Source organism: Mauremys reevesii, linkage group 11, assembly GCF_016161935.1.
Source record: "Mauremys reevesii isolate NIE-2019 linkage group 11, ASM1616193v1, whole genome shotgun sequence".
NCBI lineage: Eukaryota > Metazoa > Chordata > Testudines > Geoemydidae > Mauremys > Mauremys reevesii.
Genome location: NC_052633.1, coordinates 53,271,904 through 53,299,850, shown reverse-complemented (window position 1 = coordinate 53,299,850; position 27,947 = coordinate 53,271,904). Strand labels below are relative to the sequence as shown.

Here is a 27,947-nt window from a genome sequence, read left to right as displayed (position 1 = left end):
GACCTACACTTTGCTTATGATTGTGGATCCAGTTCTGTTCTTATCTGTTGTTATTAATGCTCACCTATTCTAAATCAGAATTCTGACTCCCTGGCTGCTTCTCTTTTGATATGTTATGAGATATCAATATCTTCCCCTCATCCCTACAGACCTGCATCCCTCATCCTATTTTATTTTACATTTGAGATATCTAATTGCTACCTTCAATCTTCACTTCTTTGTGAATGATACCCAATTCTATATCTCTTCAACACAGTCTCTGGTCCCTCTGTAGTCCATCTATCTGCCTCCCCTGACTGTGTCAGCTTCTCGATAAACAATTTCCATTGCTGAATAATGTTCAGAGACTGACATCCAATTTATCTTTATAAGCTCTTTCCCCATTTGACTACCCTAAAAGATTTATAGAATTTAAGGTCAGAAGTGACCATAATGATCATCTAATCTAAACTCCCACATTACAGAGATCATGGAATTTCACCAAGTGATTCCGGCATCAAGCACACAACTTCTGGTTGAGCTAGAGTAGAGATTTTGGAAAAGCATTCAATTTTGTTTTAAAAACTTCAAGTGATGAAGAAGTTACTACATCCCAAGGTAATGCTTAATTCAAAGCTCAGTTTCATCCTCTAGATCAAAAATTGGGAATCAATCTTGACATTGTTTCTTCACAAAAGGTCCCTTGACTATGACAACTTATCCCTGTACTGTCTGCTTACCCACCCCTTGAATATTTCCAGAATTTACCTTTCTGACCTCACCTTGACTTTTCATCTGCTGCTAATTTTATTCAGATCATAAATAGAAAACTTGCCAGGTTAAAATTCATATATTTATTTTAAATCATTTTCCAGTGCAACTAATACTATTTTAGATAATGAAACAGAAAGATTTGTTCAACCTAAGCTTTCAGAGATGACTTCCCATTTTGTGAATTCCCAATGTGAGACACCTTCAAGAAGCCTGATATTCAGAAACTTCAGAGTAGCCATTCCTTTGAAAATCAGGCCAACTTACCATGTCTGACAGAGGACACCCAAAAATTGAGGAAGCCAAAAGTCATGGATCAGTTTTGAAAACATAGGCCTTGAAATCTAATTTGCTTTTCACTATTTCTACTGTTCACTTCTTGAACCAACTACAAGCCAGTAAACCTAACTTCAGTATCAGGCAAACTGATTGAACCTATAGTAAAAAATAGAATTATCAGACACAAAGATGAACACAATATGTTGGGGAAGAGATAACACAGCGTTTGTAAAGGGGAATCATGCCTCACCAAACTATTAGAATTCTTTCAGGAGGTCAAACATATGGATATAGTGGACTTGGACTTGCAGAAAGCCTTTGACATGGTCCCTCACCAAAGGCTCTAAAGCAAAGTAGACAGTCATGGGATAAGAGCGGGAGATATTCTCATGGATCAGTAACTGGGTAAATGATAGGAAGCAAAGGGTAGGCATAAATGGTCAGTTTTCACAATGGAGAGAGGTAAACAGGGGTATCATGGGGTGGAGAGTGAAGGAGCAGGAGCAGGGAACCATGACCACAGTACTTTGTGCTATACCTGATCTCTGCGCCCCAGGACCCTCAGAATAATAATTAGGTAGCTGGCTGCTTTAGACTACAGAGAACATAAAAGGTGGCTTAAAGCCATCTTCATCCCCTGCCCCTCAATTCCTGTCCCAAGTGCAAGAAGATCCATGTTCAGATTTGATTGTTATCCTAATTTGGCTGTGAATCAAGCCTAAAGTATGGCACAGTTCTTTAAAAAAAAAAAGGCATGAAGAAAACACTTAAAGGTGTTCATAAATGGAACTTCATACAAAGCACAAATCTACAATCAGCCCTTTCCATCCTTCTCTCATAAATACCAAATTTGCCATAAGAATGTTGAGATACCATGTTCTTGAGATGTTGCTGGCATGTTGAAGGATGCATCCAGTCCTTGTATTGCCATTTATACAGCAGTGACAACTAAGAATCACAGACATGCAGTTAATCATTTATTTGTATTTATTATTTAAATTTATAAAAATATTGTTACAATTAACAGGCATTCATCTCATGTTCTGGCACCCTGACAAAAATTAAAGATCAACAAACTCAAATTACTACTCCATAAAAAATAATACTGTTCTATCAAAAGTAAATGCTAATCTCAGTGTTTCAATGGTAAATAAAAATCACCCCTAACAGCATGACCAGCATGTATGAGTTCTGGCAGAACAAAGAAAGAAGTGAGGTCCATAGACAAGGAGCCTTCTTGAAAAATGCCATCAACAAGTTCCTTTCCATTTATTGCAAGTGAGTTCTAGCTTGAGTGCTTCTGCTGATCACAACTATGGCAGAGTGGCATGAGAAGAAAAACTGGTCCTTCAATAAGTAGGTTCCAAATTACTGAGGGCTTTGAAAGTTATATCCAGTATCTTGACTTTCACCCAGAAATTCTCCAGTGAATAGTGTAACTCCCAGAGAACTGAAAGATGTGCTCTATGCATGACACTCAACTTAGTAAGTGGGTGACTGCATTCTGCAATAGCAAGGCAAACACTACAGTAGCCCAATTTTAAGAGGACTAAGGCAAGGATACTTGTAGCAAAGTCCACATTTGAAAAAAAATACTTAAACTGGCCACATCAAACCAAAGGAAAATTCTGGCTAGGCCCCTTATTTGCACATCCAATAGGAGGGCTTGAGTCTAACCAAAGCCATAAATTGCAAATGTAGATGCACTCCTTCAATGAAAGGTGAATGGATACTAATAGAACACTTGCCAACTCTTATAGCTACTTCTCCCAATTTACTAATATTGTCTCTGTGTTGAGATTCAACCAGCTCACGCTAATTTCTGCTCCAGTTTCTAGCAGAGAGACGTACTGAATATCATCCACATACTGATAACATTTCACCTTAGTGAACTCCTTAAACCCTTATGTACATGTTGAACTGGTGGGGACAAGACAAAAAGGAATCAGTGGCACTTCACACAGGAGAGACCTTAGTCATGAGGAACGATTGTCCATAATTACCAATTGGATTCTCTTTGTCTGAAAGGAGCACAGCCACTCAAACAATTCCACTCTGTCTGCTTATCAATAGTATCAAAGGTATATAATAGATGTAATATAATCAGCGTGGACCCTTATTCTTATCCATTGCTGAGATGGGGTTTTCAGCTACCACCATCAGTGTAATTTCAGTCACATATTCAGCTCTCAATCCAGACTAACTAAAGTCCAGCAAATTGGACATTCCTTGGTGATGCCTGAGCTTCTTTATCTACAGCTTCTCAACAACCTTCCCGGGAATTGCAAGTTCAGGGGGTCAGCATCTGGTGAGATCGTCTAGTGATTGTTTTTTGAGTAGAGCTCTTACCAGTAATTCCGTGAGAACACTTGGACTCGTACCCTCACCATAGGGACACTGTGACAATCTCAAATCATACTGGGTACAATGGGAAGATTGTCAAAAGTATCTAAGTCACTGAGACTCATGCCTCTAAATTTTTTTGAAAATCTCCCTAATATCCCCCACACTGAGCTTAACTTCCAGAAAGACAAGGATCCAGCTCAGAAGAGGTCCCGACCCCTAATACTTCCAGGACATGAAGAAGCAACACTGGCTGAAACAATCCAAGATGACTGTGTTTGGCCCCTCTGGATAGTCATAGATACCAAGGCCAGAAGGGAGCATCTAGTCTAACCTCCTGTGTAAAATAAGCCTTTGAACATCTCCAAAGTAATTCCAAGAGCATATCTTTTAGAAAAAATATCCAATTTTGATTTTAAAATTGGCTGTGAGGGACAACCCACCATTATCCTTGATAAATTGTTCCAATGGTTATTTACTCTCACAGTTAAAAAATGAAATCTTATTTCCAGTCTGAATTTGGTTAGCTTCAGCTTCATGTTATACCTTTCTGCGCTAGATTGAAGAGTCCATTATTAAATATTTGTTCCCCCTGTAGGGACAGTAATCAAGTTATGTCTTCACCTTCTTTTTGCTAAACTAAATAGAATGTACTCCTTGAGTCTATTGCTATATGGCAGGTTTTCTAATCCCTTAATCATTCTCGTGGCTCTTCTCTGAGCCCTCGTCAATTTGTCATCATCATTTTCCTGAGTTGTGGACACCAGAGCTGGATGCATTATTCCAGTGCAAAATACAGATGTAAAATAACTTATCTACTCCTCCTCAAAATTCCCCTATTTAAAAGCATTAGCTCTTTTGGCCACAATGACACACTGGTAGCTCATTTCAGCTGTTTATACATCTCAACCCCAAAATCTTTTTCAAAGTCTCTATTTCCCAGGATATAGTCTCCCATTCTATAAGTATGGCTACATTCTTTGTTCCTAGATGTATACATCTACATATAGCCATATCAAAATGAATATTGTTTGCTTGCACCCACTTTATCGAATGATCCAGATCACTATATAGATCAGTGGCCTGTCCTCTTTATATTTTACCACTCCCCAAGTTTTTGTGTTATCTGCAAACTATCAGTGATTATTTTATGTTTTCTTCCATGGATAAAAATTTAAACAGAGTAGCGTCAAGAATAGATCCCTGTGGGACCCTGCTAGAAACACACCCACAAGATGATTAGCCATTTACAATTACATCTTGAGACTTATCAGTTAGCCAGCTTTTAATCCATTTAATATGTGCCATGTTGATTTTATATCATTCTATTTTTTGTGGTGGTATGAAACATTAACATGAATGAATGAAACATTAACACTATTACCTTTATCAACCAAAATTATAATCTCATCAAAAAAAGATATAAGTAGTTTGACAGGATCTATTTTCCATGAAACCATGTTGATTGTCATCAGGGGCAGCTCCAGGCCCCAGCATGCCTAGTGCGGACCTCCCGCAGGCGTGCCTGTGGGAGGTCCTCCAAAGCCGCGGGACCAGCTGACCCTCCGCAGGCTAGCCGCCAAAGGCACCCTGCCTGCCGTGCTTGGGGTGGCAAAATGCCTAGAGCCGCCCCTGATTGTCATTAATTAACATCCTTTAATTCTTTATTAATCAAGACCCTTATCAGCTGCTCCATTATCTTGTCCAGGATCTACATCGAACTGATAGGCCTTTAATTATCTGGGTCATCCCATTTACCTTATTAAATATTGGCACAACTTTAGCTTTCTTACTGTCTTCTGGGACTTCCCCAGTGTTCCAAGTCTTATTGAAAATCAGTTTTAACAGTCTAGCGAGTTCCGCAGCCAGTTCTTTTAAGGATCTTGATGCAAGTTATCTGAACCTGTTGATTTACAATCTAACTTTAATAGCTGCTCTTTAACATCCTCCTAAGATACTAGTGATGGGAAAGAGTGTTATCTTCATCATATGATGAGACATCATCTGTTCTCTTTTTCCAAATACAGAACAGAAATTCTGCTACCTGGGATGGAGTCCCTCACAGCTCAAAGCCTTCATATCCACAAATTAACCTAAATTCCTTAACAGCAAGAAACATTGTATTCTGCAGGTAGGTGGTGGGAGCTTGGACTATGAAGACTATTCGCCATCTGGAGCAGTTCAGCTTCTTTTGACCTTGCAGACAGCATGGTGGAAGTAAAACATTCTTTCTGTTTGCAGGACCAAAACCAATACAGCTCATTCTGGCTCAGTAACCAGATCAGCATGAGCTGAGAAGAAATCTAGGAGAAGGTGTGGCTGGGCTTTTTGTAGCTAATTTCAAGAAAAGAAGGTCAGTCACTGAAATAGGAATCTTCTGATCTGCAAGGTAACCCATCCGCAGTAGCCAATATAACCCTCATCAATACAATAAATAACTCACTCCTGCCATAACTAATAATCTGTCATCATTTATGAAAAAAAGTCTCTCTGTGGGAAAATTATATTTTAATGTAAGTATCATTTATACATGCAGATTCTTTGCTATCCCTTCCTGCAGACATTTCATTAAAACATAGTACATACGTACAAATGCATGAGTTAACTTGTACATGGTGTGACACGGTGTGCCTGGGGAAGCCCTCACTAGAAATTCCAAGGTCAGGGCAGGCTGCAAAAGGGAGAGTAGATACTCCCAAGGCTGGTGGGTAACACTGGAGTTAAACTCCCCAACCAGTCACAAACTGTGTTTCTGATCCCCCATACTGGTTATCAAGAAATAAAAAAGGAATCACACAGCCCCCTTTATTGCATTCCAGTTCTCTGGCTCCCAATCAGCACCTAGGTTCAGTACAGTGAGAAGTTATTTAAAAAACTCTGCTCACATATGCAAAATGTTCTTCTGCCCCCAAAGGGTCAGCCACATTAGCAGGGCAGTATAGGTTTGGATCTTACCCAAAATACCATGATGCCCGTTTTAGTATCTAAACTGAAGGTTTGTTATAAAGAAACAAGAAAAAAACAAAAAGAGAGATGTTTAATGGTAAAACGGTCACATACATACAAAGTCTTCAAAGTCCATATATCAGCTTCCTAGCAGTATTGGTGTGTTTGCTGGCTTAAAAGTCCCTCTGGAATACATCCACAGCTTGGATGGGTCATTCAGTCCTTTGTTCAGAGCTTCAGTTTGTAGCAAAGTTCCTTCAGAGATAAGAAGCAAGACTGAAGACCAATTGGAGAAGATGCAGCTGCCTTTTATAGTCTTTTGCCATGCAGCCTGTGCTTCCTTTGTTTCAAACACAAGCTGCCCAACACATGGCTTGAAAGCCTTAGGGTATGTCTTCACTAACAACATTAAAACACTGCCGCATCAGCGCTTTAACTCGGCTGTGTATTCGCGGCATCAGCACTGGAAGAGCTCCCGGCACTGTAAAAAAACCCACCCCCACGAGGGAGTAGCTGCACTGTCTACAGTGCCACTTTACAGTGCTGAAACTTGCAGTGCTCGGTGGGGGGAGAGTTCACACCCCTGAGCGAGAAAGTTGCAGCTCTGTAAAGTGGCAGTGTAGACAAGGCCTTGGAGTTTTGTCCATAGGCATGCTCCTGCATGCCTTGCTGAGTCATAAGGTGTATCTGCCTTCTCTCAATGGGTCAGTTGTATAGCTGATGGTCCTTAATGGACCATCAAGCTGGCTAGGCAGAGCTGATGCCCAAACTGCCTGGGGGTGTCACCCAGAAGCATAGTCCAAGTTTGAAATACAGACATACATACATATCTATAACTCGTAATACAGAACTGATACAAACATATAAATGAAATTATCATATTTGGCAAATCATAACGTTTTTGTAGATCTCTTACCTGGCATACCTGGTACAACTAATTGCAATTTTACAATATTAATATTCATAATATCCTCAAGTGTCTCCCAGATTCCATACAGTGTCACATATGGTATATGTACAATACTAGGAATAACAATTACATTGATCTAAATTACTCCCTGAGAAAAACATGGTGAAATATTATGGCGATAACATACCATAACATACTCCACAGGCCACAAGAAAGGATTGACAATACTATGAGAGGCAGCATGGTAAAAGACCTCACCCTGAAGATCCCTGATGCAGCAGAGCCTGTCCACATACTTCATTTCATGCGTAGCTTATTCAGTATTGCACCTGTGATTCATGAAGAGTTTCACAGTGGAAAGGTTTAAAACAGTAACTTTTATGAAAAAGATCAAAGTGCTTTAAGTTACTCGTGCTAAGACATCATGGCTTTTAATAAATCACCATCTCGAGCTGCATTGTCAAATGTTAAGGTAATTAGGATCAAGCTTGGTCAATAGTTGGATGGGAGACCTCCAAATATGTTCACAGAGTACTGTAAGAAGTGGTGTTGGAGATTCAGGAGTAGCACTCTTCCCTTTTATACATTATTGAATCAGTGATCTGGTATGATGGTGGCTTTTTTATTTGTTTTTTGAATGAGACATCAAATCCAAGCCTTGAGCACTTGCAATCATAAATGATCCTATGGCACCATTTGCAAGAATAGGATGTCTGAATTATATCCCACCTTGAAAACTACATTCTGATTATCTAAGGGCCTGATCCAAATCTCACTGAAGTCAATAGGAGTCGTTATATTGAATTCAATGGGCTTTGGATGGGCCTGAAAAGTTAACTTGCAGTTTGACTTGATAAAGATATTCTTCTTCTCTTCCAATTCCAACAATTCTTTTGTGCAGAGCCACCCTTCACATTTTGGTGTGAGCACGTGAAAGCATTTTTGCTTCCCCTTGCCCCTCACATGTTTTAACAACTTCTGAACACTGATGACAGCACCACATACAAAGCCAGCCTGGGGAATTTAGGGAGACTCCTATAAACTTAAATGACTGATTTAGTATATAGTGTATGTGTGTGGAATTGCAGGGAAGGTCACCACCCTGAAAGTCACCAACAGCTTCACACTGCAGAAGAATCAGGGACCAATTGCTGGTGCTGGGCCATTGAACAACAATATTTTTAGAAGGTTACAGAGGACAACTCTCCAAAGAAACTGGAATCTCTATGCCACCATGACTCCATTCACCAAAGCTTTTCTGTTGAATTTTAGCTCTTACATAGCACTTTAAAAACATTCATCTTCATAACTTCACAGTGGGATAATAGAGCTGCTCAAAAGAGCCACAAAATCTCACTCAATATTTGTCATCCTTGAGCAAAATGATGATCAAATCTAGAAGATAAGTATTGTTACCCTCCATATTACAGACGAGGACAACAAAGTATGCGGGTTAAATGAGTGTCCCAAAGCAAGAGGTTTATAGAGCCAGAACTATAATGCAAATGTTCCTTATTTTAAGACATGTGCTTAGCTCACTAGACCATGCTGCCTATTCCAATACTGACAATACTTTATTGTGGCCTGTGGAGTATGTTATGGCATGTATTGCATTTATGTCTTATAGTATGTTTTAGGTAGAAGGTCTGAGGGAGATAAAAATGTGTGGATGGAAGTGAAATATTTGTTTGAGATCTAAGGATGCTGAGAGCCAATTGGGTTGCTCGTAGACACTCCAGAATATTTGTTCAAAGTTAAATGTTTCTGCATTGGCTTCAAAGAACAGCTACCATCCTTATCAGGCAATGCCTGCTCCTGGGGAGAAAGTCATGGAAACAAGGGTCCAGAGGAAAGGGGTCCCTGAGGTAAAATTTCCAACTGAGACGCCTAGTGGTAGCAGCAGGTTATCTGAGAGAGAGTCACAGGGAATCTGGGGTCATGCCATGGCCACAGCCCACTCTGGCTGTGCTAGAGAGGAGCTGATCCATTTTACATAGTTGGCTGGGAGGGAACTTGGAGCAGCCCTAACCACCATCAATGCTTACAAACAGCTGCAAATTGGTCTAGGGTCCTCCAACAGCAGAGAGGTCTATGGCCATCAGTATCCTCGACCCTAATGGCCAGTGCCTAACATCATAACTTGAGGAAAAATCAATATGTTCCAACTCGAGCAATTAGTTTACATGTTCCTCTCCCCCAGAGGTGTGGGTGCAGGAGGAACATCCCCTGATATCACATTGTGCAATATCAACATATTTTCAATTTCAGAATGAAAACGAAAAAATTGAAATTTCCCAAAAAACAAAATTCTGAACAAAGATTTATATCAGATTGATTGGAAATATATACTGCTTTGATAAAATTGAAATGTTTTGTTCAGATTTTGAGCTTTATATTATTTTATTATCTTTTATTATAAAAAATTTTAAAAATTAAAAGTGATATCAAAACAGAAAGTCAAACTATTCTGTTCCAAAAAGGTTGTTTCAACCTTACTAAAAGAAAGTTTCAATTTTTTTCCTTCTCTAAAGAAAATTTTATAGAAATGAACATTTCCCTATTTTGCTTTTGGCAAACTGGTAACTCCGATGGGCTGTATTTCACACCTTAAATCTCTTAACTAAACATTTCTCTCTCTCTACAGTGGGGACAATTCGCAAAGGGAAATTTCATTACACTTTCTAGAGATGCCAAATATGCTTGAAAACATATATTTTCCATATAACACTTAAGAACCCAGAATGTATTTCAAAGTCACATAATACTGCATTTGCTGTGTTTTGCAACAAGCTACATTTAAAGTTTGGGTACATCATAGTTGAAATGCATTTCAAATATTTCTGTTTCTATCTTTGAAGCGAGTCACTTCATATTTCTCTGCCTCTGTTTCCCTGGCCATCCTTTCTCTATATTTTCTATTAAGACCGTAAATTCTTTGGAGCAGGCACTGTGTTACTGTGGGTTTGTACAGTGTCAAGCATAAGGGCCTCTGGTCTCACTTGGGGCCTCCCTAGGTAATAATGTAATAAAAATAATAATAATTTGTGGATATATATGTGCCATTCCTTAACCACTGAGATTATCACTCCCTACTTATCTGTTTCTCATCTGTATAAAAAGTTACCCTAAAATGCATACCCCTATAATACTAGAGTACCATATATTATAGTCTATACATATACATATTTTTATAAAGGAGTATTAGTCCTTTAATTTCGTTTTAAACAATATTTTTACATTGCTTGACATAGAAAGAACAGCAGCAATACACAAATACTTGCACACAGGTACACATACTAGGTCACAGTTCCTGAAATTCTGCAGTACCTCAGCTATTGCACAGTGGTTCACTGGTAACAATTTCCCCTTAATGTAGTCATGTGTCATTTGGAGATACGATATGCAGTCTGCTTAAAGTCCCTTTTATATACTCATTTAATGGAATATTCATAAAAAAATAGAATTATCATCCCAGGGTCTAGAGAGAACAACAGTTTATGTTCCTTAAAAGGTTGTTTGTTTTGCACTTCTCTCCTGTCCTTCACCTGTTGCAAACGCTGGTAGCATGTTACAATTGCATCAGTTGCACTGGACATTGATTAACAGTTATTTATCAAAGCACATCATCAAGAAATTGAATGAAAAACTCATTAACTCATTACCAAGGGGAACAGCTGACTCTGAAAATTAAAAATATCAAATAGACCTTTATCAGGAGTATACACAGAATCTACAGAGGGAATCTGCCTTTTGTTATTAAGCTACTGGGTAGCTTTAACTGTGGCTTTTCCATGGGGAAAGGATGACAAATTATTAACATACACTGGGATCATAAAAAAAAAGAGTCAGCACCTCAAAATAAAGGACTGAACATATTCACCAAACATACACTGAGCCCTATTTACTTTGCTGCATTATTTGTTTGCGGAACTATGCACGTTGCTACAAATTTGCCTAATGCTCCCGGCTACAGCTATCATTATCAGTTATCTATAAGGGTAATCATTTTTCTTAAAATCATGACCCATTTGATATCTTAAAAACAGCAACATTAATTTTAATTTGTCACATTGTAGGGTATAAATTGACTAAATGTTAATAGCATTCTTCTGGAGTAATCAGTTCTACATGATTAACCTAAAAATTGCCAAAATGTTGTTTACTGTTCATTTGTATCTGAAGAAAAAGAGGCATGATGAGTCAGAGAGAGCTGGATTAATTTACTTTCTGATCTGTATTAAAACGTGCCACAATGATTCATAATCATTTTACTTGATATTTATCCTGACAAAACAACTTAATTTTGAGAGCTGCTCAGAGTAAAATAATGCTGCGCTAAGGGCATCACTGGTCTTTTTTGTTCTTATGATTTGTTTTAATGTAAACATACCTAGTTTTCTGTCTTATATTAATTTAGGCTAAAAATAAAGGTTACTTGTTGTAGTGTTAACTTGGGGTGGGGGGAATAATATAAAAAGTGTAGGTTATGGTCTTTACTACCATCTAGTGGACCTAAGTAGTTACAGCAAGGTGAAATTATATCGAAGAATAGAAACCAAGAATGGGAAAATACCTCCTTACTTCACAGGGATCCTGTGAAGCTTGATTCATTAATGACCCAGGTGTTTATACTATAGCACTGAGGGGTCATGTAAGTATCTATCATAGGGATAAAGAAAGTGCAGTCCTTCCAGTCATAGAGAAAGCTAGATTAACCCTAGTCAGATTAATAAAAAATAAATAAAAATAGTGATTTGCAAGTACAGCAGGCCATATATTTTTTCTTTTCTGAACCTGGCAGAGATAGGAATAAATTAATATGAAGTCATCCATGACACTCCAGTGTTCTCTGTAGGCTCTATGCATTCTTCCAATTGTTAGCACAGAGGGAACAAATAAGTAGGGAATTTAGAAAGCAAAGTGTCCTAAATCATCATAAGCAGCAGAACCAACATGGCACATTCCTCTTTTTCCCCCCAAACACTCCAGAAACCTCTTCTCACCTACTCTATGCCACTGTATCTGCAGAGTCATGTGAAGGAAAGGGGAGCCAACCATAGGCCAACCTCACTATTTGGAGTTCCTTTCTCTATAGATTTCTGATTCGAAGTGCATGTTAAAAGCAGCAGTAATTTCTGAAAACTCCTGTCTACCGCTTGGATCACACAGCAGCAGTAAATAAGTGGTATTGGATGGGAGCCACGCTCCCAGCAGAGTCAGAAAGGCAGGCCTTCCATGTGAATGTCTTTCAGAATTTCAGTTGTATTCCCTGGCTTTGCAACTGTAGCGAGCAAGCTACTTTCCCGCAAATTCAGAGCTCAAACTCAGAGTTTTGTGGGATCTTAGCTTCTCTTATGGTGGATTTTGCTATGGAAACACACTCTGTGATCCACCAGGAAGTCCTGGTTTTATTTTTTCAACAATTGTTTCTTGCCCCCAACCAAATTTTCTTTGGAACATTTTGCCTTTGTTGTGGAAGCTACATCGGTCTATATCTTCTACATCCTACAAAATGAGAAATGACTGCCTAGGAAGGAGTACTGTGGAAAGGGATCTGGGGGTCATAATGGACCACAAACTAAATATGAGTCAAGTATAACGCTGTTGGGGGAAAAAAAAGGCAGCGAACATCATTCTAGGATGTATTAGCAGGAGTGTTATAGACAAGACACGAGAAGTAATTCTTCTGCTCTCCTCCATGCTGATTAGGCCTCAGCTGGAGTATTGTGTCCAGTTCTGGGTGACACATTACAGGAAGGATGTGGACAAATTGGAGAGAGTCCAGAGAAGAGCAACAAAAATTATTCAAGGTCTAGAAAACATGACCTATGAAGGAAGATTGAAAAAATTGGGTTTGTTTAGGCTACAAAAGAAAAGACTGAGAGGGGACATGATAATAATTTCCAAGTATGTAACAGGTTGTTACAAGGAGGAGGGAGAAAAATGTTTTTCTTAACCTCTGAAGATAGGACAAGAAGCAATGGGCTTAAATTGCAGCAAGGGAGGTTTAGTTTGGACATTAGGAAAACCTTCCTAACTGTCAGGGTGGTTAAGCACTGGAATAAATTGCCTGGGGAGGTTGTGAAGTCCCCATCATTGGAGATTTTTAAGAGCAGGTTAGACAAACACCTGTCAGGAATGGTCTAGATTACACTTAGTCCTCCCACAAGGGTAGGGGACTTGGCTAGATGACCCCTCAAGGTCCCTTCCAGTTCTGAGATTCTATGATTTTACTGTCAGCCATTTCTGTTGAGTGGACTCCTAAGGGATTGTGTGTGTTCATTTCTTTTCCTTCTGAATAATTCTAGTGGCTTTAAATTGTATTTTACAATTTGGGGATGGTTTAAGGATGTTCCTAAATAACAATCTGAGGGAACTTAAATTCAAATTATGCCAGACAAAGTTGCATCCACAATATTTTGGTCCTCATTTTGTATTTGTTTCTCTCCCAAACAGACAAATACAGAGTGTGGCATAGGACTGGGACTCAGTCCCAGGGTTGTAATACTCACTCTATCACTAACTCACTCTGTAACCTTTGACAAATCACAAATTCTCTGTGCTTCTGTTTGCCCATCCATGAAACAGGTATAGTATTTACCCACAATGCATGAAGTGTATGATCAATGTGCCAGATCCTTTGCTGGTATTAATTTGTATAGCTGTGTTGATTACAATATATCCCAATTTACATCAACTAATGACCTAGCCGAATGTTTGCAAAGCACTCGGAGATCCTCAAATGATAGGATTTATGTGTGCGTGAAGATGGTGGTGATTTCTTTTTACATATACGAGCTATATCTTTGTCACATTTACAATAATTAACAAAACATCACAAATACCATATATATACCTCCCTTTCTTTAAGCAGTAAATCTAATCCCATTAGTGACTACAAAGGAATACTGAGATATACCAATGTTCTCCCTACTCCCACCTCATCACTTGTTTGGGGAAGAAAATATCATCTACATCTTTGCAACCCCACACTCTCAAATCCAGAAACTTTCCTAATGCAGGCTTCTAAGTTACTAATAAAGCGTCTTTTGTGAATGTTCATGGTTTTATTTTAAACTCTGGCCTTTTTTTAAGGGGCAAAAAAAGGCAGAGAGAGAGCCCCAAGCAGCTTCTCTCATTGATACCCAGTAGTAAGTACTGTGTCCTTCCTGGAGGGACCTTTGATTTTGCACCTGATTAAATAGTAACCAAGGGTTAGAGTCATGCTCTTGGGGATTCACTGATTTGGTTGACTGACTGAAAATTTCCACAGGGTGGAGTGCAATTTACTTGTGTGCCCCAATTAGCAGTGCTAATTGGGGCACAAAATCTGTGTAAAATTGGGCCCTATTTTTTTAATTCAGCCACAATTCAGGGCATGGCAAGCAGCCAATGAAACAGAGGAGGATTTTTATTTTTTATTTTTTGAGTATGTGTGCAAGTCCTTTTCTTCCATTACTTACACACACTCAGGCGTGGTCTTTAAATGGTATAAAACATTTAAATGGTAAATGGTATTTAAGGTAATATTTTTTAAAAAACTCTTCAGCATTAAAAACTGTGATTAAAACTAGAATTGTTAGCTGAATACATGAATTGCATCACATATTTGGGTATGAGATTCTATACTTCATTCCTTAAACTGTGTCAGAGCCATCAGAGTTACTAACAGCTGTGCTACTTAGAGGTAGAAAAATATTTCATTCTTCTGAGTTATATGACACCTACCAGGGTATACTCTAGGCAAATCTTTAGATTACATGATTGTTTATTCCGGTATATCTTGTCATGTACTTGAGTCGGTATTAGATGCTCTTTAGGAGCCCGTGGACAGCTATTTTAGCTGCATTTTTGTTAAGTATCCAAAAGGGCTAAATTACAGGCGGGAAAACCCTGCAACACAGCATTTCAGCAATACTAAATCTGAAATTTTTTACTAACATTAGGGTTTATGCATTTTTAAACAATACAGCATGTTCAACTAGAAGATTATTTTTATAACATGCATTCAATTACTTGCACTCATGTGCAGTTACTTCAGTTGCATACCAGATATCACAGGCAGTAAATAAATGGTAGTAAATACGTATTTTCTGCAGCATTATTTGGGCATCTGCATGCACAAATGGCCATGCAGATGCTTGATTGCCATAAGCATGCACTAATATTTGTTTTGGATCCACAATTGTGGTTAACAGCTTGGGTAAATGCAGACATGAAATTACATGTGTATTTTTGCACACACAAATGAGATCTCCTTTTTAGTTGACTAGATAACCAGTAGGTCTTTTCCACATCTAATTTTATTGATATTACAAATAAAATTCTATATTGGAATGCAGATGTATATTTATTCAAAAAGGACAGCCTATAGAATGAGATGCTTTGGTTTTTTTATTATGCCATTTGGCAATGTTGCATACCTCTTATGATTAAAAAACACTCAGTTACAGAAGCTGAAGTTAATTTTATGATGAAATTATTATTACCATAAAAGAACAATTATATCATTCCTATTAGCTTCTAGCCTAAGTCACCTTACATATTTAATTCAAGCTACTGAAAATGCAGTTTTAACACAGGGCCGTTCCACATAAATAAGCACTGAAGAATCTTAGAACCATAAAAACTTATGTCTGAAAGCAGTACCCACAAATTGCACAAATTCTATTCTGTTCTATTTGTATTTGTATTCCATGACCATCACTGTGGCCTTGGAAAACCTGTGACAACAGCACATCACAAGCTGCAGGATGGAAAGCACTTTAGCCTGTTGGCAAACCCATATAATGAGATTGTCATGCCAGCAAGTCACTTGATTAGAAGACTGGAGTGGCAGTCAGTGCACCTACTAATGGTGCTTGCATTTTCATGGTCCTTGCTGTCTCAACACCTCTAGAGATGCAGTGCCTGCTACCATGCTGATACTGACTCATACATACATATACACACATAATTGGAGATATACCCATCTCCTAGAACTGGAAGGGATCTTGAAAAGTCATTGAATCCAGCCCGCTGCCTTCACTAGCAGGACCAAGTAGTGATTTTTGCCCCAGATCCCTAAGTGGCCCCCTCAAGGATTGAACTCACAACCCTGGGTTTAGCAGGCCAATGCTCAAACCACTGAGCTATCTCTCCCCCCACCCCTCAGAAGGATGAATGCCAGTTTGCTTGTCACCAAAGGAAATTATACATGTTATACAGAAGGAAATAAGACATGCAACTTATTGACCAGCCATGTAAATGTGACAACTCAATCAGCTGCCCATTCAACCTCATCTTGCAAGATGTGAAGCAGAAGTACAGATGTACATTTGGGAAGTTTACCCAGCCTTCACTCTGTCCCCATTCACTACCTGTACATTCTTTCCCAGGTCCTTTCAAAATTCTTTAAAGAAACCAAACCAAAACCCTTGATCTAAGCACTCTCAACTTTGAGAATGGTCACATCTAGATCCAAATTTGGCAGTTTGATATGGACTGGTCTTTTCAAAAGGCCTAAATGATCTTAGCAACCAACTCATATAGACTTAGGGGTTGGGTTCCTGACTCTCATTTAGACTCCCTTAAAAGCTCAGCTCTCTTTTTTTGGTATCTTAACATTTCCTCATTGTGTTTCTCCCCATTCTCTTCAGTGGTAGCTGCTTAGCTACATACCAGCCCCAAAATTTCCAAAGGATTGCACCTCCACTCCCCATATTACCTCTTTTCCTGTTCTCTTTTGCTGTTCTCTTAATTACCACTCTCCATTCCCTCACTAATTTATGTAGTGTTTATAATGGCTGTGAGAAACAAACAGGCAAGTCAGCTAACATGAATGCTGCAGCCAATTCATTCTTCTTCTCCTTAACAGAGATTGTGAGTTAGCTGCAAAGCCACACTTGCATGAACTTCAATTGGACTACATATGTGCTTCAATTTAAGCACATGCTTTGCTATATTGGGGCCTACAGTATTATTGTTCTATAAAATTCAAGAGTTTGGAAGTATTGAATTAACAGTATAGATTTTTAATTATATTCTGTCCATAAGTGACCAAAGGAATGTATCAGGCTACTTTAAACAAAAAAGTGGGTAAAGCTAGTAAAACCACAAAGTCCCAACTATTTTATTTTATTTTATTGTATGTTTGCCATTGAGACAGATAATCTCAAAGGGGGAAAAGTTATCTAAAAAGGGAGACAATGGAGATGGAAATAAAAGATATTTACGAATTTTGGCTACTCTTGGGTAGTAAATCACGTGGAACAGTAAGAACTTTGTAAAAGTAATTCATGTGGGGAAGAAGGTTCATCTTAATGATGTTTAACTTGAGAAAAGAGCTATATGTTGTGTATGTCATTCCAGTTGTGTATGTCTTTTCTAAACTGAGTGGCTAAAGAGCGATAATGTAAATTAAAAGGTGCAAAGAACTTTTAGCTACACAGACTCCACAGTATTGAAAAGTCAAGTGAAAGCACATGAAGAAGGGCAACTGGATGGAATTTTCCAAAACACTTAAGTGATTTAGGAGCATAAGCACTATGGGGGAGGGCAAGAAATCAGTTAAACTTGTGCTCCCAAGTCACTTAAGGTTTTTTTGAAAAATCCCACCCACGGTCAGTAAGAGGCTAAAACAGAGTATTTTTAAATCAATTGGGAAACCAGCAAATTCTCCAAAAATATTACTCTGTTTCAACATATTGGACAGGAACACAATGGGGCTAATTATTGAAAGAAAGATGGCATCATAAAATGCAATATCCCTGACTTCAGACTGGTAATACAGTTTCTGAGACAAATTCTCTGAGCAAGAGGTTCCAGTCAACATCATTTTGAGGACTCACCATATTTCAGTTTTATAACTACCTTTGTCCCCTGGATGCTCCAAATAAACTATGTTCTCCTTCACAGCAATGAAAGGCTCCATGTAGGAGTGAAACAAAATTTCTTATGCCAGTCACACTCCCCAAAAGTGTAATCAACATGACAGAGCTAATCAATGACAATACTGTTGAGATTGTTGAACAGGCACTTCCACAGAGATCATTCCAGGTTTATAAAGAATTCTGGGTTGCAAATAATTCATTACCCCTCTTATTAACTAATTAGATATTAACAGAGAACTGCTGATTAGAATGTACCAATATCATACCATATATTTTCTCTCTTGACTTTGTCACTGAGGTCACCATGCAACCCCAAACAGAAAAGGATAGAGGGGAGACAGTGTATGGATACTGCTATATAAAGAAGCCTTTCATTAACCTTGCTGACCCACCATAATTTCAAATGTCAGAAGCTAATCAAGGACTCACTGACATCATCAATGGATGGGGAGAAGAGATCTCCTGTGGGACTAATCTTTGCTTACAGGATGAAATATATATTTATACCACCAGGAGGTTACTTCTATTCTGCAAGTAAGTAACGCGTTGTTGTCTTTTTAAAAAAAATACTGTTGAAATACATGTTTCTACTGGTGAAGTGAATGATTTATTTTACCAATAAAAATGTTTGTTTACATGACAGATATATGACTGTATTATTAGTCAAAAGGACAGTCAGTCCTTAGTAGTCCCCTCATGTAGAATTTTCAGAACTTGCCCAGCTGTGATGTTTGATCACTAATTCAGAAAAACAAAATGTAAGTTACAATCTTCTTCCTGATAATTTTAATTGTAAGGTTATTTCTAACTCTCATGGTTTCAATCACAAGAGAAAATGGGCATTTAAATGTTGATGTTACAGCTCACTGGTGGTGGAACCTTACATTTCCTTTAGCACCTGTATCCCGAAAGATCCCCAAATGTTTTACAAACAATATCAGTCTCTTTAGCCAGAAATGACATACAGCCAGCTCCTGGGAGGAATATAGCAACTGCTTTCACAGTGTACAGTTATGCCACATAGTTTAGAAGAGGATCCCTATCCAAGTAAAACTGCACATAGGCAGAGTATAATTATAAGGGCTAGAATTTGGCCAGGATAGTCAGGTAAATATACCTCAACTTGAAAAAGGTGTTATGGGCACTTCCAACAGCATTGTACTCTCGACACCTTGTTGGGGTTTCCGTTTAGAAGGAAGAGTGAATCAATATCACTGATCCCTGTAGTACCCGGAACCCTGTTTGACATATGATGTAATGAGATCACAGCCCAGAGTGTTATAGCTGCAGGGATATTTCCAGCATATGGTGTGCAGGGAGTTAGCTACATAACTCATCAATATTGATAGAAGGCACATGGAAATATCACCATGTGTCAGGATTACTATACCCATCTACAGCCTACAATGGAAAGTAAAGGGAGATGTTTTGTATAAACTTCTCATGGAAATATATTTTATTAATATAAGTAGTCAACTTATTTTTGCAGCCTTTCTGAAGTATATTGTAACTGTATTTGTTTAACAAGAACTCTGGTTATTTGGACAGACAAAATGAAAAACCCTCTCCAACTGTGCTAATGATATATATCACCTCTTTCTGAGAATATAAACATTTGTTTTCACTTATTATGGTATCCTCAAGACTAATTCGGGACTCTGTTACTCATGCATGAAGCAATCACTCTAACAAACTAAAATAAAACAAGTAATGCATGTCATCAATATCCTAAGAGCTGATGTATTTTCTCTGTATGGGCCTGATTTTGCAGAAAGCTGAACACCCTGCCACTCCTAGAGAGAAATGAGGTGAAACACCTTTACCAAACATGCTATCATAAATGAAACACAAAACATGTCAAAAGCATTAAAAAGAACTGCACATCACAATGTTGCACATAAAGAGATAAATATGTAAATAAATCCAATATGGATCACTAATGTATCACCATCAACAGTTTCAACAAAGACATTTTTAATATTTCCGATTAACTGAAATGTATCCAAATTGTCACCAATTTAGACAAAGATACAAACGATATGCAGCCTGGCCATGATCAAAATGTAGAAAACTCTGAGTACATTGTACCCCTTCACACTAGGGCAGGGTAGATAAAATGATTTTTTCAGTTCTGTGGTTGAAACCAAAAAAAGAAATTCAGTTTTGGTCGACCTCAAAACAACCCCACCCCAAAGTGAGGAACAAAAAAAGTTTGTTTGGGTCAAAGTATTTTGCTTTGTTTTGGGGTGGGTTTTTACTTAATTTTAGTTACATCTTGCTAAATTTAAAAAAAAGAAAAGAAAAAAAAAGGGAAATGTCAAAATTCCATTTTGGTGCTTATTTGAGAACTAAATAAGTTTGTCCACTGCATTGGGAACTAGGGTTTGTAATGAGCAGATGTATCTAGTTACTTTGAAAAAGAAGGTGAGCTTCCACTCAGAGAATTTGTACAAGGTTTGCAAGGACAGATCTGGAATGGCCTAGTAAGCCTCAGGAAAGGAGGCTACAATCATAAATTTATGCAACTCCTGCCTCATGGTGGTTGACGTAAGCAAGGATAATCACTAAGGATGCCCCAAATCATTGAACTAAACAAGAGGAGGAAATCCTTAGGGTGATAGGGAAAACACTGATAAAATGCTAATGCCCATAATTCTTCTAACAGTAGAAGTTTATTTAGGGAACACTAAGCATTAATGTATAGTAAGACACATTTAGATTTGTTTTGCCTTTATATGAACATTTTTCTTTTATTTTCCTATGTAATTAGGTATTATATATAGTTCCTATTTTCATTTAGAATAGTTATAACTGTTAATAATTCTATTCATTTATACTCTAGGCTTCTGTACTCTCCAAGGGGTGGAGAGAATTGAGCAACTCGACTGACCCACAAATACCATACTATTGTTACATTTTAAATGGAGAGGTGATCAAGGCAGCCTTTAGCCCACAGTATTTTCTATGGAAAAAATAGGGTCTTGGATCAGTTTAAAGAAATTCAATTTACCATCTAGCGTAGCGCTTATTATGGTTGGGTTTGGGATTAGAAGGAGTTGGCTATAAAATAACCAAACATCCTTTTGAATTTCTATGAATTACAACAGATTAGGAAAATGGCAGAACAACATAGTGTTAAGTTTAGAAATGCCATTGCCCTCCATTTACCATCATAGATAACACATTCATTTAACATGGTAGTCAAACTCAAGAGCTAAAAATATTTCTTAGCAAAATATCACCATCAAAGGTATTCCAATGAGGTCAGATTTTCAAAAACACCTAAATGATTTAAAAGCCTACATCCCATTTTCAAAAGAGACTTTGGTATTAGGAACCTAAGTCCCATTGACTTTCAATGAAACCATGGCTCCTAAGAGCCAAACTCTTTTTTGAAAATGGGACTCAGGCTCTTCTGAAAATTTTACCCACAATGTGTAAACAGATTCAAAATATAATAATGAAATTATTATGAAATTGGATGCTGATATTTCTTTGCAGAGTCCTAGTAGTTATTTACTATTATAGTAAAATCTGACTCTAAACCCCTTGCTGTTTAAAGACATCTAGAAATGCCCAAGTCATCAACATGCAGTTAAATTTCACTGATTTAATCTTTCCTTTAATTGGCTTGGTTTATAACTATTTTAGGGCAAATTTAATCCTTTTCTCCTCAGCCACAGAGTGACCTGTAACTAGGAAAAAACTGATGTCATTCTGCCATGCAGAAAATGGAGCCAGGATTTCTGGAGCCTATGCAGAGAGCATCCAAGCTCTACTGTATGCCATGCAGCCCATATTTAGGGAAGCTCTCTGCATGTCACTCCTCAGCAGGGATATGCGTCTAAATCGTCAAGTCTAACAGCCTTGTACCACACTCATATGGAGAAGGTATACAGGCAGCACAGAGAGTTCCTTCAGTCCTGAGGTGGAACCTGCTGAGAGGGGTTATGTATCCATTTAAAGTATTCAAGAGATTTACAGTACAATTTTATATGACTTCTAAACAATTTGCTGGTCTTGGAGTGACTAGTTAAGGGAGGAATAAAATTTGCTCACATGTGTACACAGTCGCCCATTAGTCCATTGCATTATTTCTGAGATTGTGTGTTCTTTTCCACATAGAAAGGATGAACCTCAGAGAACTTAGAAACAATTCTCTTCTCATCTATTCCTAGTTCTGCTGAAGTTTATCTCCAAGAATTGCTGCTTCAAGCTCAAACTGTAGAAGATCCTGGTCCCAGTTTTGTGGGATTTTTTTTTTAATTTTTATTTTCTTGGTATTATAGTTAAACAAATTAAACTGTTTCTGTCAGGAAACTGTGCTCTGAGTCTTGTGCTAAAAAAATCATTATCAGAAGCAAAGTCTAAATTTCAAACACTTAGGGATGTCAGTGGATCTCCAATTTCACAATGAACTGAAGATTTGAGTCTAAAATGTGAGTGTTAGTCAGTGATATTGTGAGCCAGTAGTTGCTCCAAGTCTATGGTAATGCTGGCACTGATTTTCACTTATAATTGTTTCCTGCTTAAACAGCCCCATGGAGAGAGACTCTCACATCCCTTCATTACACACAACTTATCATGGCATTAAATTTGCTTAAATTGTCCTCTAGTGCTGCCATACTGCTGACCCGCAAGTCTGTAAACAAATACATTTGTTCTCTATATATTTATAGTTTGTCTTCTAAACTGTGAGAAAATGAGCCTAGAATCTTTGTATTTTAATTGTATCATCAAAGCCTGTTGAGAATACGATAAAGTAACCAGAAGTTAAATTATCAATAAGAGTCATTTATTTTGCATTTTTATTTTAAAGAATACTTATGAGAATTGTGATAAATTAGCAATGACAAACTACTTCTTGCAGGCTGATTTTGTGTGGAGAGTTTAATTAAACACTGCAGCTGTTTATCTCTATGGTGATTAAATTTTCATATGTAAATTACATGTATTAAGATCAAGATACTTATGTAAATGTCACTTGCCTTAATGTTTTGTGTTACTGTTATTAACATCTAACCATCAGCTTGTAATCTTCTTGTATTGCATTCTATTGGCATGCACTACATGACTAAAGTAAGTAGATTTAGATCTTAATAACAAACAATTTTTTAAAAAAACTACAGCATAGTGTGTAATTGAGATGCAAATAGATAATAGCTGAAAATAAACTGCCAAATAGGAGCTGTTGTATATTTCAGAATCTCATTGGTTAAAGCTCCATCTATGACACACCACCCTCCTGCCTGCAAACAAATATTTCAGTAGAACGTACCCAAGTTCCAGATTGTTCAATTCACAGGGTCAAATGGGATCTTAGATGCATGTGTTATACTGCCATAGAAATCAATACAAGTACAAGCTACACATTCTGGGATCAACAATTCTCTCATATCAGGGATCAAATACTTCACTTAGACTATCCATTTACCTTGCATCAATTCAGGATATAGTTTTGACAGAAGTCTACAGAAACTCTGTTAGCTCCTGGTTTAATCTTGCCTTGACTACTTTCAATTCCTGTAATCCCTAAACCAAGGGTCGGCAACCTTTCAAAAGTGGTGTGCCGAGTCTTCATTTATTCACTCTAATTTAAGGTTTTGCGTGCCAGTAATACATTTTAACATTTTTAGAAGGTCTCTTTCTATGTCTATAATATATAACTAACTATTGTTGTATGTAAAGTAAATAAGGTTTTTAACATGTTTAAGAAGCTTCATTTAAAATTAAACTACAATGCAAAGCCCCCCGGACTGGTATCTAGGACCCGGACAGTGGGAGTGCCACTGAAAAGCAGCTCGCGTGCCAGAGGTTGCCTACCCCTTCCCTAAACCCCCCTATAGACCAAAATATGCCATCATAGTATTATATGGAATGTATTTTCTGTACCTTAATGTGATCTATCTATGCTAATCAGAAAATGTCTTCTTCAAATTAGAATGTTTTCCCTACACACACCACTTAAGATTACAAATCTGGTTGAGCAATTAAAAGAATAAGAACAATGATTTCACCTTTTGCAATTTTATCTAAATCTTCCAATGTTTTGTCTTTTTTCTTAAAGCCCCAACTCCTGGAGTTGTAAGAATCTGTTTTCATTTTGAAAAAAGCAAATTACTAACCCCGTGTCAGAGAAAACCTGGAAAATGTGACCCAAGTAAAATCTAAATGCTCAGAAAGCAAATAAAAGGATCTCCAAATTAAGATTTTTTTTCAAAAATCACCTCAGGATTTTTAAAACCATCTCATGATTCCTGAAAACCTGACTCATGATTTTGATCACTTGAGGTTGGCAATAATGTCACAGTGAATTACTTTTCCTGGTATGTTCAGAGGTAAGTCCTGGAATATAGTTATATTTCTGATACAAGAACTCTCTAGACAAAGGAAAATAATAAATGTAGATTTCAACCAAAGCATTCCTAGATAGAGAAAACAAAACACAAGCTCTATTCTTATCTACCCCCAACAGTGAGCAAATAAATCAGAAGTATTCCTTTAGAAACACCAATTACCCTGAAACTCTGGATTTTACAACTGGACAGAGAATGGGAAAAATACTGAAATTTGTCAAACTTTCTTGATAAGCCTACTGGGTTTCCACATCTGTCCTCCACTTCCTCCCACCACCACTATTACTTTTATAAGAGGATGAGGATGCTTTGACAGTCAAAGCAAGCAGTTATCTGAAGAGTAGAGGGATACCTCTTTGGAAGATCTGCCATCAGTGGAAGTTACTAGAGAGAGGGCAAGAATCTACTATGAAAATATAAAACTCTAATATGGGATACGCTTTTCATTAAGTCACTTGTTTTTGGAGTCTACTTTGATATGCTCAGATGGTAGTGAAGCAAAATTAGAATTTTGTGAAATGAGATTAAGAAACCAAATTAAAGAAGTACATCATCGATTTACAGAGAATGAGATTAAAACCTTGTAAGATTAAATGAATTTTGAAATGTATAAGATCAGAAACTTATTTGTTTTTTTATCATAGAAAGAAGCCTTTTTTACACTTATATATAACCATGAGGGAAGTACACTGTTCTCCAAAGATCCAGCATCATTTCAGAAATCATCTCCAAGGGCAGAAGAAATCCTTTAAAGATACCCCAAAAAACTTCATGGATCCTCTGGTAGGTATATTTAAGGCGATAAACATTGTCAAGGGGTTCCAATTAGTTCAGTAACTTTCTTACTAAAGATGGACGGCTGAGATTTGAAGAACGAACAGTTGCCTTACTTGACAGAGTAAGAAAAAATACTAGTTCTGATCTGTAATTGGTAACTATTCCTCGATATCAATAACTCTGTCCAGTAATGGTTTTACTTAATAGGTGTCACCCGCCCTTTTAAGATGCAAAACGGGGCTTTTCTCAGCCACTCTGACATGTAAATTCACTTCTACCTCCATTTTACCTTAAGATCTTGAACTATGCCCCAACATAGTGGAATTAATCCAGTTAAGTCTTTCAAAACTTCTTGTCCAAAAGTAAAAACGTAAAATGTGGCTCCCTCAAACCCAGTTTGTAACTATAGCATCTGGAGGGGCTTCGTGGAGAATGCTTATTCAGGGCAAACTGCAAGGAATAGGGCAGACAATCCCCAAAACTGATGGTTTATTCTATAATTAGATTTCATCAAGCCAGTAACCAAACAGCTTCTGTAATACTTTACTGGTTACCAAGAAAACAAAATGCAGTCCCCATTAAGCAATCCAGACTTTGGCTCCCACTCAGACAGCCAAGTCTAATATAGTGAGGGTTACTAAAAATCTTATTTACCATATATAAAGTTCTACCAATCCCACAAGATCAGACACATTACCCACCAGGACAATGAATATGTCAGATCTTGCCCAAATACAGGCTTACAGCCAGTCCTTATTAACTAAATCTCTAAGATTGATTAATAATAAAATAATAATAAAAAATAATAATAATAATAATAATAATAATGAAGAGAGTTGCTACAGTTAAAAGATCAATCTACATACAGATATGAATAAAGTTCTTTGGTCAGTTTCATAGCAAAGATGTTGAGACTGCTGATTTGTAAAAATAATTCTAGAATCAGTTTAAAAGGTTATAGTCCAATAGGCAGTCCATGTGCAGAGTTTGTTCAAACTCTTCCATGAGAATTGCAGGGTTAATCCAGAATAGACCTGGAGACCTCAACCTTGTGCCCTTGGATTTTCCCTGTAAACGTTTAAGCAGATCTGAGATAGCAAGAATCAGGCCCAAAACTTTCTTTATAGCTTGAAGACAGTTGTGGTCACAGCAGGCTCTCTTCGGCTGAACACAGGGGCGGCTCTAGGAATTGCGCCGCCCCAAGCAGGGCGGCACGCCGCGGGGGGCACTCTGGCGGTCGCCGGTCACGCAGCTCCGGTGGACCTCTTGCAGATGTGCCTGCGGAGGGTCCGCTGGTCCCGCGGCTCCAGTGGACCTCCCGCAGGCACGCCTGTGGATGCTCCACCGAAGCCGCGGGACCAGCGGACCCTCCGCAGGCATGCCTGCGGGAGGTCCACCAGAGCCGCCTGCCGCCCTCCTGCGGCACGCCGCCCCAAGCACGCGCTTGGTGCGCTGGGGTCTGGAGCCGGCCCTGGCTGAACAATAGGTATAGAATACTGTTGCTTTGAAGCTAATCTCAGTTTCCTAGGCATACGCAAGTAGCTAGTTGAATTCATTAGCATGAGGCAATTAACCATTCAAACAGATTGCCATAGTTTTACTATGTGAGGTTAGAAATTTCAAAGAGAAATGAAGCCTATTATATTATCCCACAAGTCCCATCTAAATAAAAATATCCCCTTTTGATCTATGAATCAATCAAATACAGTAATGAAACAACAGACAGGAGCAGAAGTTTAGTATCTACAAGTTAATTTGAACACATTGTTAAACTTCTAACAAGACATAGGTAAACACAGACAAATACAGTTCGTATCTATTCTTAATTCTCTAACAATACAAGCCTACATATCCAGGATTCTAGTACTTACCATGGCTTTGAAACCTACAAGGAATAGCCTTGTTTACCATTTCAATATTCTTCTAATATGTCCTAAAGGATTGCCTTCAGGTCACCTAGCCTGCTGGTTGCTTAACACTCTCTGGCTCAGCGTCACACAGTCTCACATTAAATGTCAGAAAATGGTTATTCCAGCCATGCCTTACTGCCTCTTCTTGATCCTTACCAGAGCCCCCCGGCATTCTGCTATATCTAGAAGCCCCTGCTAATCCTTCATAGGTTCCTTTTGTTTCGCTAGACTAAATGCAGGTGCTTAGGCCCTTAGTGAAAGCCTAGCTAGGGGAAGGAGAGCACCTGTTTCCATCCAGACCTCCTTAATCTGCTGGGCTGCATAAAAGGGCACATATATTTGGGTAACAGCCAAATTTCTGGGTGTATATATTTGGGTAATTTCTGCAAGAAATTTGGTAGACTAAAAAAGTGTGTGTCAGAGAATTAGGAAGTCAACTATATTCCACAAGGTGATTCATAAATATTTACTACTTTACATCATCCCATAAAGGCATGATACAAGCAGCAAGCAAGCTTCAGCTGCATTGCCTGTCAAGATCTGACAATGTTTTTACTGCCATCATAAACCTTTTTGTCTGGACCACCTCAAAGAAGAGTTATGCGAAGAGCAAAGCAAATCTCACTTTTGAAAGGAAGTGTATACAGCCAATGTAAATGTTTGTTTCCACTATCATTCTTTTCTACAGAAAAGTCACTACAGCAGAAAAAGACTTCCAACTTCTATAGCTAACCACATCTCTCTTAGCAGATTAGTCCATTGTTGAACTGACATCTATTTTTATAAAGTTCTGTATGCTATAATA

The 27,947-nt window shown here is 38.0% G+C and overlaps 1 long non-coding RNA gene across 2 annotated transcripts in view; it reads right to left on the bottom strand.

Annotated features, from left to right (window-relative positions):
- LOC120374343 overlaps window positions 1-27,947 on the bottom strand; it is a 120,565-nt gene that overhangs the window by 52,961 nt on the left and 39,657 nt on the right. The window contains exon 2 of one of the 2 annotated variants that reach the window (XR_005586021.1): window positions 6,433-6,573. This is a non-coding gene — a long non-coding RNA (uncharacterized LOC120374343). Of the gene's footprint in view, window positions 1-6,389; window positions 6,574-27,947 lie in introns of those variants that run through there. The other variant, XR_005586020.1, reaches the window with a different exon arrangement.